We start from the raw sequence: 706 nt of genomic DNA on the forward strand, positions 1-706 counted from the left end.
AAGATTTGACAGTCATCTTACATGGCCATATGGACAGAGTTATTCATAACTGTGTCTATGAGTTATCAGGGGGTCAGAAATGAACTCCAGCAAGTATGACTGGTCCAACATTACTTTTTAAGTCTCTGGAGAAACTGGTCTATGCTCTCTGTGCTGCACTCCTCCAGCGATCATGGTAAAATAGAATTTTATACACCATGCCTAGAAGGTCATGGTCTCACTTGTCCTACTAGACTCTAGCTCAGTATTAATTATGCTTCATTTCCAGTATGTAGTCTCCATCCCATATCATAGATACTTTGAGCTAATGCTATTTGAGGAGGTGCTCAGTGCAAGCCTCAAAGCATTACAGATAATCCTGGTCATTTAATTTGCCTTTAGCGAACCAAGTCTGAGCTGATAATGAGAGGACTTTCAGTTTTAATTTGTTACTATTAGTCTTTGTTAACTGCTAAAGCAGACAGGACTAATCACTCTGGAAATAATCATTGAGACAAGTCTCCCTCATCATTCCAGCTTTCCATGACCAGGCTCTTCCTTCAGAAGAAGTCTGGTTGGATTTATCCTCACTCTTGAGCTTGTGAAGAGCTTTCAGCTGAGAAGACAAACTTCCTCCCCTTGATACAGGAGGGCACATTAAAGGTTTTTTCCTTTCCCATGCACTCACTACTGATTAGATCATCATTAACAAGGAAAAAACTACAAA

This window comes from Lepidochelys olivacea (genome assembly GCF_965140295.1).
Source record: "Lepidochelys olivacea isolate rLepOli2 genome assembly, chromosome: 10".
Classification (NCBI taxonomy): Eukaryota; Metazoa; Chordata; order Testudines; family Cheloniidae; genus Lepidochelys; species Lepidochelys olivacea.